A 12,642-nucleotide genomic window follows, 5' to 3' on the forward strand; every position below is an offset into this window, starting at 1 on the left:
AATGAATTATTTTGACCACACTGTGACATTTTTATCTGGTAATTGAATTTTTGGCAGACTGTCATACCACCTTTTTGTCCCCTTGAAATAAGTAGATGATGCTAAGATGAATTTAGGTGCAGAGATGATTTGCACTATGTGGAGCCAACAACATTCCTAAATGTGTGCTATATAATCTATGGTATAACTGGCTGTGTGGTCATAACTCATACAGCGCTTGGCCTGGAATTGGGGACAAGGCATTGCGCTAATCTGATATACCAGTGCTGTCCTGCTGTGCTTTATGCTTCTATTCCATTTCAGAGCTATCATAATTTTTAGCCATGATTATAGTCAGCACTCTCATGTCAAACTGAAAAGGCCTGAGATTACTAGCAGTGCCAGACCCTCGTTGTCTCACAATCACCAGCTCATACGCAGGCATCTAAAAGTCATCCCCTGCCAGCTGAGATTGTGCCATCCAATACTGAAGGAGGAATAAAAATGATATTCAAGCAGGTCTCCTTATGATATCATTTGACTCGCCCGCATAACCATCTGTTTCTATCCAGCTTTCCCACACATGGCTGTAACATTATCAAACAATTTGGAGGCTGGAAAGCTGGAAACAGTAAGAGTCAGAGAATGACATGTTCACTGTCCTGTTTCTTAAAGGGGTTTTCCCATGAAAGAAAATTCTCACGTTTTAATTCCATAATGATGTTAACACAATAAAGATAATTTTAACCCCTTATTTTACTCAGTTTTATTGCTGTTTAAGTACCTATCTCTCCCTCCATTGCTCAGTGTAGATTCCCAGGGTGTGGGTGGGGACTCTCTGAGCAGACACATCACTGTACTATCCATCAAGTTCGGTGGGGAGACAATGTGGTTACATTATCAGGGTGCAGGTGAATATACACTTTCATCTGGCTTCTGACATTGTACTAACACACTGATACATAGAAAGATGAGACAGATCAGAGATGATGAGATGCATGAGATGATTATACAGAGGCTGAAGACCATTACAATGTTACACTGTGAGCTCTGCTACATCACACACATATGTGCTTGCCTCCCCCTTTCCCCGGATCACTTATCTCCTTGTAGCTTGTAGTTTGCACCTTCTATCTACGCTCATCATGTGCTGACAGGATGTGAATCAGTAAGTGTCTCTCGGTGGAGGGGGCGGAGCTACAGGCAAACAGCATAGACAAACAGAAACTCAGCTCCACAATCTGATCCAAGACAGCTGCCGACCCTAAGTCAGAAGTTACAGGGTTTCAAGGGGAAACTGAAATTGTGTACAGCAGGACTGATAGAGAAATGTTGGAATTATATCTGTGAAAAGCTGCATTTTTGTTAATAACAGTGAATTAGAGAATGTGTTATTTTGTTATCTGGAGTACATATAATAAATTTATCTTTGTGGGAATACCCCTTTAAGGAATTGAAAGGAAAAAGGGAAACGCACCCTTTGATAACACTTTACAGTTGAAGGCTGAAAATGACATAATGTTAAAAAGACTATTAAAATTAGTCTTATATATTTTGTAAAAGCAATAGCATAATATACAGATGAAGACCCTCAATACATCCTCAAAAAATAAAGCACTTTGACACTTTCCATTTAAGGTCATATTATATATGATGACCAGTTTTAATTACAAAAAGGAAGCTCTGTGATATGTCAAAATTAGAGTAAATGTAGACAGGACTCCAAAGAGATGCACGGAGAGTCCTGTCTACCCCATCCAGCACAGTTATTGTATTTTCTTACAGTATTAATCACTGTTTGGTTACTGAGCACATTTTGGCTTCCTACATATAAGTTTTTAGTGAGATGCAAACTACGATCTTGCGGACCGTTGTTGGTTTCCCAAGTATAATGAGCGAGTGAACGCTGCTCACAAGCTAATTACAATTGAAAAAGAGTGTCCACAACCATGGGCATGAGCCCATAGATGTTAAAAGGGTATTCCCATGAAGAAAAGATTCTTCAATTTACTCAGGATTACAAAATAACACATTCTTTAATTCACTGTTATTAACATAAACAGCATTTCACATATATAATTACAACCTGTCTCTATCAATCCTGGTGAACACAATTTTGGTTGATCCAACCCTAAATCAAAGGTCTAGGGCCAGGATGGACAAAATCCTCTTCTGTCTGACATTGCATTGAACTAACTCCTCTCTGCATTAGCCCCCACCCCTTGCATTCCAATACAAAGCCAGTAAACAGCATGAGGAGAGTAAAGCTACAAGCTACAGACAGATAAGGTCTTTATCCAGGGGGGCACAACTCTTGAATACGTCACAATTTCATGTTTGAGTGCATGGGGCCTAATTCTGCTTTTAATCCTTATCAAAATCATATCAACTCTATACATCACACAGCTCAACTTTTACCCATCCAGCTCACATATAAGTAGCAGATATTACCAAAGAGTCCAGACCTTTCACTCTTGAAACTTTTGAGGCCAATTGATCAATGAAATACAAGACTAGAATAAGAATATTCATAAATCCATCTATTTATTACACCACTAAATAAACATTCGACATCCACATTTCGGCATACTTCTCAGTAGAACAGTGCTTGTTCATATAGCCGGCTAGCGTGGCAGATGGTTATTGGTTACATGCTGTCTTTTTTTTCCTATCATTGTACCATGCCTGGAATTCAAGTCTCTACATTCCAAATTCCATGATAATGTATGCAAGTCATTTAGGCAACAATAGCCTTTGATTGCTGACTTTAGAATTAGAATTACTGAAAAGTTAAGATCCCTAACCGTATAATTTCACAATATTAGCAGGCATACACAGTGAATTTGCAGAAATGTAGAAAACCAAAGGCTCAATTATTTGTAATTTTAATCTCTGTCTATTTTTTTCTGTGCAGTTTTTTTGCTGCATTTTTTTAAAGGATCTGTGACATGATAAAGGGCATTGGCTGACTGGCTCATTTCATTAGCTAAGCCGGCCTCCTTCTCTGTGTCGGCCATGATAAATAAGAGGGCTGCTTACTTAATGAACAGAGACATTTAACCTATATCACCGTCTCACCACAGAAAGGGAAGAGCAGTAATCTGCTATGTCACAATGAACCCAAAGTGAAAGTGGACCCAAAACAGTTAAGTGGGGGTTAGCTATACATCTTACCATGGAGAAGAGTTCAGTTATTGAACTAGACACAATTCTACTTTGACTTTGTTGCTTGCCTTTGGGACAGTGACGCAGGTAGCTATGATGAGGCTGAGTACTTGTAACTTAAGCTGTCTTCTGGTGAACCCTTAGGAAAGCTCCAATGAACCCAAAGGGATCTAGTTTGGGAATCACTCAGATCTTGTATTAATAGGCTAGGTTTTGACATGAAAAGTGTTTTACAATGTCACATTCATTCCTAACCTATTTGTCTCTCTTTAAATACTAAAAGCTACAAGAAATGAAAATGGAATGCAGATGATTTTATATGTCTTTGAAGAGATGTATGTCATTCCCTACAATTTTCTTTTGTTTACAGCCTTTCCTCATCTTCCTCATCATGCAGGGATTACTTACTGTTATGTTATAACTTGCCTAATATTAGACCCTTGCAGAAAGAAATTTTAATTGACTGGTATCTGGCATATAAAATGTGTGGGCATAGAGTCATAGGCAGCAGTGAGCACTAACTGTCAGGAAAACAGCAGAATTCCTATCTACAATAAAAATGGTCGTGTAGAGTTCTTATCATATACTATATGTGACAGAACTGCAAATCTGAAGAATAGTCTTCTCAAAGAGGTGGTGCCCTGGAGAAGTTGTAATGTATATTTTTAGAGTTTTCTTCCCAAATACATATGACAAGTGCAAAAATTGGTGAGGATTTAAAAAAAAAAAAAAACCCTTTCCCGATCGATAGATTATAAATTTGTTAATCCCTACACAGTTTTCACGCTTTGCACTGCTTGTGGTGATATTTGAGGCAAATATAAGACAAAAACTTTATGTAGTACTTGCATATTTTACTGTTGGTCCGTGAAAACTCTAAATTATTTATCCTCTGGGTGGACATATCCTAAATTGTATGGTGAACAGACACACAGAACTATCTCTCTCATTTACATTGTACGCTAAACATGTCATAAAATTTTACGTGACACCTTCGTGAGTCTATCCTTACACTGCTTACATTAGATATGAAGGATAAAATATGGAGATATCCCTGCTGCATAGCTAACTTCTTGGTTTCTTTGCTTTGGTCTAAGGAGGTCCACTAGATGCATAGATGCTGGGGATGGCTTCTCTATAAGATATGCAAGTTATATCTTCCTGTATGGGATAATTGTTGTTCCTCCGTTGCTTTATGCAGGGCCTTAAACATTTGGCTGGTCGTTTTTATTCATTCAGATAGTTCCTCTTGTGATTCATTGCAAATTTAATCAAATGAAAAGCTTCCATTTTTCAGCGTAGAAGCAATTCTTTTTTTTTTTCTTAACAATTCATGGTATTTGAAAAGTAGACCTCTTTTATTCACATGAGTATGTTTGTTCCTGGTCCATTAATTAAATACCTTCTGGCTTTGCACAAAAGAGGATCTCCTTAGAAACTGCAGTATCATGCTTGTAAGTGGCACACAGGCCCTGCTTAGTTCATTCTTAATGCCATGTAAGGTAATATTTAAACACACAGGAAGCATGGGTAAAGCAGGTTTTAACAGAAGCCCACATAAATCACACCAGCTTAGGGTGAGGGGGATGTGCATGCCTCTCCATAGAATAGCACTGGTAGATGCCACTTAGACTAAATATTTCCCTTAACTGGACTTTGTCGACAAGTATCTATACAGCATTCAGGCTTGTACATTACAATTTCATTAATAAGCACTATGAAGGAAACCATGACGTACCCAAACACAGTTTAATGACATCATGGGACATGCACGCCAGAGGGAAGGGGGGGGGGTATAAAACATTGCTCCTTTTATTTATACTTTGGTGAAGGGCAATCATTTAAATTGTCACACTCACACCATGACAGTTCTCTAAATAAAAAGTGGTTGGAGGGCTGCCAGGGGATCTGCACACTGAGATATGCCTGAAGCTCTTACAATAGACCATACTACCTACATTAGTCAGATTACCTGTACAAGCAGTACAAGGCACTACTGTGCTGTAACAATGAGATATATATTGTATACTGTATTAATATGGCATGTGCAGAATAAATGGTCATCATTAAAAGGGGGCATACTAGACTGAAAGCTCTTTATACATACACTAGCAGTTTTCAATGTCCAATATTATGCCTTTTTTTCAGAACAGGTTCACAATTTCACAAAAGACAATTTCAGCTCCAAAGCAAAGTTCAAATTGAAAACATATTCTTGAGGTGGTCTTCTAGTGAAGAGTTGCTCAAAAAGAACAAACGTTCATTTAAGATGATTGACATCACAATCTGGGAAATGCTCCGCCTAGCCTGCAATCTTTATGTGAAAGAATGTTTCCAAAAAGACATATGACCCCTCTCCCCTCAAATTGTCACTGAACATGTATTGTACATATGAATGACAGCAATGGACATTATGGACTAAAATGTGCATGACTGTAAGTAGAATCAACTTCTACTTAATCAAAATTGTCATCTAAACTCTTTTATTCTAAATGTGTAGACCAGGCAACTATTATTTCCAACCCAACTGATGTAGTAGATTCCTATCATCTATTTGTCGTTTCTCATTGTAACAAACAAAAATATTATGAAAAATAAGTACACATTTATATATAGCTTTGTACAATGTGAACAAAGTCAACATCAATACTGCACTTCAGAAAATGTTATGTCAGTAGTATAAAAAGATATCAAATTAACATCAAATTAAAAATGTTTGGCACAAAAGATATCATAGAGGCTAGTGTGAAATTCTCCATATAAGAGGCAGAGTCAGCCTTCTAATATGCTTAGAACAATACTATGCTTTGTTAGTATTTTACATTGAAGTTCTTCTTGGTCAAATAAACTATGGAAAATCAATGGAATTTGGTTATAAGACTTTCAGGACCATTGCTTATTACCATACTATATTTCTTTCCTAAAATCACTGAACATCCATTAAGAAAAGTAACATGTAGAATACATTCAAATAAATTATTCACGCCATAGGCAGAGGTGATGTGATGCTCTTCTGTTCATGCTGGCACGGGAACAAGAGACAGAAAATTCCAACTGTCTATTAGTAACAAGGTCCTCAAAGCAAACTCCGCAACTGGCTAAAGGCACCGATGATCCATCATGACTTCCAAAACATAAGCTTTTGGGCATAGACAGCTTTAGTGAACTTTCTATGATACACACTCTACTTTTTCTTTTTTGTAAATGATATAAAAGAAACTTTGAGTCTCTTTGTCCTGTGAATTACCCTCTGTGGACTGTGGCTTTGGTTTTATGTGGCTTGTGTTTCCTTCATCATACAAATTACAGCCAAGACTGTAATACATAACATTTCTTTCCCTTACTGCTCATTCTTGAACTCTCCATCTTGCCAAAATCATCCCTTAAGCTTAAACCAGAAACCTAAAATATTTTCTTAACATTTTTTCCCCCTGATCCATATCAGGTCTGTATAGAGGCAGCAGGAAACATAAATAGAAAGAAGTTTAGTGGGTGACCTTCACTGAATTAACAAGACACTTAAAGTGATTTAAGCCAGCCACACATGGGCTGATCTTCCTGTCTGACACGTACATTCAACAAGAACCATTTTTCCAAAAAATCAAATCAGGCAGGACATATACTGTGGCAAGTAAGGATTCTTTGGGTTTAATTTCTAACAATGCATTAACTCTGCAATCTCCTGGTGTTGGGTGGAACCATAGGTCCCTATTATACCAACATCACTTTATCACTTTTAGAAAGGTATCCAGTAAAAAATGTTCCCCATGAAAATATATTTTTCTTTTACTAGTAATCCTTATGGCTAATCATCTGACAAAGATATCTGTTTAACTTAAGTGGATAAAGACACAGTTGGAAGGTGGCGAACATTTCTTGTAATAAATTTTAGTCCTTGAAAATTGATCTTGGAAAATTGAGATTGGGGATGTCCCTACTGTTCTGAGGGTAAAGATTTATGGTTACATCTATTCATGTATTCAGTATTTAATGAAAGCATTCCCATAGCCAGTCACAGACTGTAGTAAATACAGTGAAGTCTTATGTACCAATAACCCAAAACTTCATAAACTGAATAAAATTATTCAAATATATTTTGGGGGAGATCTTCTTAAAGAAGATGACCAATGCCCGTTATTTAGAGTATGGTAGAAGTCAATCTGCTCTGCATAAGTGGTTGGTCCTCTTAAAGAGGTGTTCTTTTGTATTGAGTTGTATTTCTAAGATGCACATGGAAGAGGCCTAGCACCATTGTTTCTGCTTATTCGCACTGACTTCAAATATATAAGAAATAAAACGAAGCCACTCTACCTCTGTTATCTTTTGATCTTACTTTTATTGAAAATGCTCTAAAAATGATTATTTTGGTGTGTAGGCAACAAGCTAATTCCTACAAGCACTAATATGTATAGGTTGTGTTAGGCTAAGGTCACTGCTAAAGACCAATCTTAGGAAAAATTTGTGAATAATAGCAGTCATGTGTGACAATGCAAGACAAAAAAAAGCCAATTTTTCGTGTAGGAGATGTATTCTAGTGACAGCCTAAACATGTACTGTATGTACGTACACGACAACATTAGCCACATTGACCATGAAACTGCCAAACAGCCGTACAAACAGAGGAGCATTATATGAATACAGAGCAGTTTTGTGAAGCTTAAGAATACATTTGGGTAGCTAATTAAGTCAATGGAAGAGAAGATATGAGCATGTATAATCATACTGCGTCCATCAGAAAGGCCGTCTCATGTTATTCCCAGGAAGAATGAATGAAAGTGGATTTCCAGTCACTAAGTCCAAATAATTGGCATGGTGCTGAAAGGGGTAGAGGTAAAGCTGTACAGAGACACAGGCAAAGCAATGTCAATGGGATCAGAAGAGCCTGGCAGACACAGGGAGAAGAAAATTCTCTGCATTCCATCTGTGAGAAGTCTGGCCTGGAACATGCCTATGTCTCATTCACGTAGGTCTTCCCTAGCAAAGCGTATACACTGACAGAAAACACATGAGTCAACATCTACAGCATACGACAGAAACAAATAAACCCTCACACAACTGCTGCTTATGTCACCTAACTTACAGGAATGCTAAAGGAGCCAGCTCCAAATGTGGACTAGTCAACAAAAAGAATTATATTAGCAATATTTTGAGATGTCAGATGCACAAGTCACCTATTACAGTGCCCATTTCACTGCCAAACCTACCTACATATCACTGTAATGCGACCCTGAATTATCACTGCCTTCTCTGGAATATTCTCTGCAGTGCTACTTACGTGCTGTATGCCCCTGCCATTACCACCTCGATCTTTCCACATTTATTTGCGGCAAATTTTTTTTTTTTCCAGTTTAGATTTGTTTTTACATTATGTTCTTTTTTTTGCAAAAAAAAATAAAATCAAAACTTTTGAAGCTTTTAAAATAAATAAATAACAAAAAAAGAAGTGACTCAGAGGAGATGTCAGAGCTTACAGCACTCACATCTCGTGATGCATTTTCCAGGGTTTCTCTTTCTTAATTAGTACAAGTGGGACCAATGCATATTGCTTTTAATAATGAAAAATAAAATATTATGGAAATAAGGTGCTTTTTCAGCTCCTAAAAGCACAACAAAAGCTAAAGTTTAATGTATACAAATAAGTTGACTTTGAAAAACACAATTGCCGTAAAACACAGGTTGTTGTAAAATAAATTTGTAGTCAAACAAAATTTTATTTAGCAAAAAAATTTTTAATCGGAGATAAAATTCAAATCTAGAGTGTCTGGAGCACATTTTTCCCAATAACAAATACATTAATAGACAATACAATGTCACTACGCAAAGTATAGCATCTAATCGCCTACGCGCTGAACATGCTCAATTCCAAAACTGACAATTCTCAAGTAATACAGTATCACACTTGATGGCATACATGGAATCCCTTAATAATTCTTAACATCATCACAAAGGAATAGCAGCCATGTACCACCTGCATATCTCACAGAAAGGACATCAATAGACGGAATAAAAGATCGAATTTTCTCAAACTGGATAAAAGGATGAAAAAAGCAATACTGTTACTAAAAACGGGCATCCAGGACCCCTGCTGAGTATATCTTACATTGTAAGACGAAAGCTACAGTATGTCACCAATCTATGGCTTCAATGACATGACAAAGTGTGACATCTATGCAGGGGGACTGGATAAGTGAATATACTAATCCTTTAATTAAATAATCCAGGTTAGAATAGGCCACTATCATGGGCTTGCAGTGGAATTCTTCTGCTTTCTCTGAAATGGACACATTTTATTAGCGTCCTATCAATATCTTAAAATTCAGCTTTCTTTTTCAAAGAAAATCAATATGTAAATTCTTGCATCTTCATACTTTTATGAATAGGATGCCTAAGTAAAAAAAAAAAAAAACAACAACAAAAGGAACCATGTAAGCAACTCATTGCCTAATGTCTATCAAACCCGCCATGCTTGGTCAGTTCTGAATTTGTGAAAATGACACTCAAAAAGTATGCGGTGCATCTTCGATTTGTGTCTTCCCATTGCTGACCACACTCCTGCTGGGGTGCTGTCCTGTTTATCCCTAACCTACTTCTTAGACAGCTTATTTCTATGTAGCATCAGTCTGTGGCTTTAGCTATTGTTTTGTTTGCATTAATGTACGCGGTCGAGAAAGATGACTTCCGTTAACTCTTTCCAGAGAGCTGCCACGGTGGTAGCATCTTCTCCCAGGAGCCCCCCTGGAAGGAAGTAGAGAGGACAAGGCACGAATATGAAATACTAAACCTCAACACAAGGGCATAGCGCTCTATTTCTCAGGCTTTGTTGTACAATATCCATGTATGCTGAATGGCTTAGCATATGCTTAGCAGTTGTATTTACTGCACAAGTGTAGTTTCTACAGGCCCCTAGTGGCTTAACATACAGCAGCAGGGACAAGGAAATCCCACTCCCATCATTAGGTTAAGCAGCCCTTAGCATGTCGACGATCCCAAACATGGCTGTGTGTGTGTGGTATGTACTCAGCAACAGGGAGAAAGCTTCATTTTAAGGACTACAATGGGAAAGAGAGGCAGAAAAGTCCCACTATCTTTATCACATATGATTTATACACATTATTTTACAGTGCTGGTTTTGTGCTTATATAAAAATCAAATCAAATGATATATTTGATTAATTTATAGAGTGGGTATTTTGTTATAATTTCTGGAATAACTATAATTTATAAATGTTATTTGTTCTCTATTTACTAAATTACTCCAATTTGTTTATAGATTTACTACTATTTATTTATAGCAGTACTGTACAGTATGTTGTTAGTTCCATAAATGACCAACCTGATAATGTACATCTCTGGTGATCTGGATGTATAATTTGCAGGGAAAAGTGCTCAGTGCCTGCGGGTACAACTTCAAAAATATTCCCTGATAATTATTCTTTCAAAGTCAAGAATTTCTAATTAAAAACTATCCTTATGCAAAACTAAAAAAAAAAAGACCCAAAAGAGCAAAGAAGAAGGATGAAAGACGTTTAGAAGTTTATTAGAACAAAAAGTACAGCAGTAAATGGAGGCAGGTGTTGCTTACACTGAGAATCTCATTTTCAGGCTGGTCTAAATGTGTCTTCTCACTCCTACTCTCTACACCCCCAATAATATCCCCATCCCCCCCGCCAAAGGCAAAACTAAAATTGGAAAATCAAGTTGACAAAAAAAGTGGCTAATTAAATGTGCAGCCCCCTCCTCACCAGACTGAATAAAATAAAACTGCATAGGCTTGCTGCTCACAAAACCCCTCGCTGGCATATTTACAGCTTTTAGCTATTTTAACTGGGCACAAACTGACAGCTGAATATATGAAACTGCCCAACCTGTCAATTTCACACTTTAAAAATACAATAATGGCAATTCCCATGGGATAAGAATTTCGAGCAAAGTGTCACCAAATCACTTGCTGTTGTAAGTAGAGAGACTACACAATCTGTATGCGGAGGGGAAGGGAGACGTGTTACCTTTTCTTCTTTGTTGCTATTTGTACCAAATAGGCAAGTGGGAATAAACTAAGTGATTGCTCTTGTTCAGTCAATCATGATCTGCTGTAACCTGTTCTGTACTAACATAACACACTGGGCTAAGCTTTCTTCTGGGGTCCACTGGAGGGTAGGAAAGGAACTTCCAAACTTCTTCGACATTAAATGTGAGCTTATCTTCATAGAGCCCCTATGGACCATCTAATGCATGCCATTCTGTCTGCGGGTGAGGGGGCACTGGATAGACTAGAATAACCCTTTCACAGGTGGATTCCATTGCTCTGTTCATACCTCTGAGGATCAGTCTACACATTACACTATGTCACTGCTACAACATAAATGTAACCATGATGCACATACAATGTACATGCTCATAGAAACATATTTTAGTGGGGTAGATAATAAGGTGGCTTTGATATCAGTTCTGACAACAAAGGAACAAAAAAAAAAAGCAAATACATTGAGGATGAAGACTTTATCTCATAAGGTTTATATTAAGATAATATCCCTTAGGAAATAAGAGTAGAAAAATAAGTGTAGAGAAAGATGCAGCAATATAAGTGTCTGTATTTTATGGGTACATACAGCAGGGTTGAGTGTGTATACACATGTAAGTGCATGTCTGTATATACTTAATGTGTGTGTATGTAGAGGAGTCTGTTCATGAGTGTGTATGAAAGGGAATGTATACAGGTTAGTAGAAGTGTTTATTTTAACTAGTGTATATTTACCTGCATGTATGTAGGAGTGTGTAAATGTCTTTTTGTACATGCATGGAGGTGAATTTGAGTTTTTTGCAGCACTATGTGCAAACATACACGACCTTGTTTATATTTGAGCATTTATAAAGTGTACAGTATCTTTGTATAGAAACAGTATGTATTTATATAACTTATACATGTATAAATCACATGTGGGTTTGAAATGTACGTGTACTTAGGGGAATGTATGAATGTGATTTTGCGTACCATATACTTGTACAGGACATGTGTGTGAATAATTTATATAAATGAATGGTATGGGTATATATAAATGTGTGTGTGTGAATGTATGAGTGTGTATGAATGTACATGCAAGCAGTATCTATGTTTGCATATATATGTATATAGATATATATGTGAGCATCTACATATGTACCGTATATATACATATATATGTACATTATATGTGTGTATATATATATATGTGTGTGAATGTAGGAGTGTGTTTGAATGTACATGTGTACGGTATATTCATGTTTATAGATAGATAGATAGATGTGTGTGCGCATCTACATATGTACCATATATATAGTGTGTATGTGCATGTGAATTGCTATGTGTATACATGTGTTACTACTATTGTATACCCTGTAGCACAAGCTGATAGCTCTTAAAAGTTTCCTACAAAGATGGCGTAAATGTCGGTGGTCCTGGGGCACACCAGCAGTGAGTGACAAGCTAGACAGGACAGATGGACATTCAGCTAGATGAGAA

At 37.0% G+C, this 12,642-nt stretch overlaps 1 protein-coding gene across 43 annotated transcripts in view; it reads right to left on the reverse strand.

Moving 5' to 3' along the window:
* PTPRD (protein tyrosine phosphatase receptor type D) overlaps positions 1-12,642 on the reverse strand; it is a 1,096,207-nt gene that overhangs the window by 257,175 nt on the left and 826,390 nt on the right. The gene's annotated exons all lie outside the window — the stretch shown is intronic.

This window comes from Engystomops pustulosus, chromosome 1 (assembly GCF_040894005.1).
Source record: "Engystomops pustulosus chromosome 1, aEngPut4.maternal, whole genome shotgun sequence".
Classification (NCBI taxonomy): Eukaryota; Metazoa; Chordata; class Amphibia; order Anura; family Leptodactylidae; genus Engystomops; species Engystomops pustulosus.